General features: G+C 43.1%; 1 protein-coding gene across 4 annotated transcripts in view; it reads left to right on the top strand.

Annotated features, from left to right (window-relative positions):
- The window catches only part of LOC107572213 (mitogen-activated protein kinase kinase kinase kinase 5-like), a 29118-nt gene that overhangs the window by 21272 nt on the left and 7579 nt on the right, over window positions 1-267 (top strand). The window lies entirely within an intron of this gene.

The following is a 267-nucleotide window of genomic DNA, read 5'->3' as shown; positions in this document are numbered from 1 at the left end:
ACACAAACACACACACACTCACACAAACACACACTCACTCACACAAACACACACACACTCACACACAAACACACACTCACTCACACAAACACACACAGAACATCCATCACTCTTACCGGAACTTTGTTGTGACTTAGTGACCTAAATAAAGGCAAACCAAAAGAAAGGCACACAAACACATATTTTCTCTCTCTCTCACACACACACTTAAACACACACACACACACACTCTCTCACACTCTCTCTCACACACACACACACACACTC

The sequence above is a fragment of the Sinocyclocheilus grahami genome, unplaced genomic scaffold (genome assembly GCF_001515645.1).
Source record: "Sinocyclocheilus grahami isolate Dianchi unplaced genomic scaffold, SAMN03320097.WGS_v1.1 scaffold1717.1, whole genome shotgun sequence".
Lineage (NCBI taxonomy): Eukaryota > Metazoa > Chordata > Actinopteri > Cypriniformes > Cyprinidae > Sinocyclocheilus > Sinocyclocheilus grahami.
Note: the sequence above shows the minus strand (reverse complement) of the source record. Positions and strands in the feature narration are given on the sequence as shown.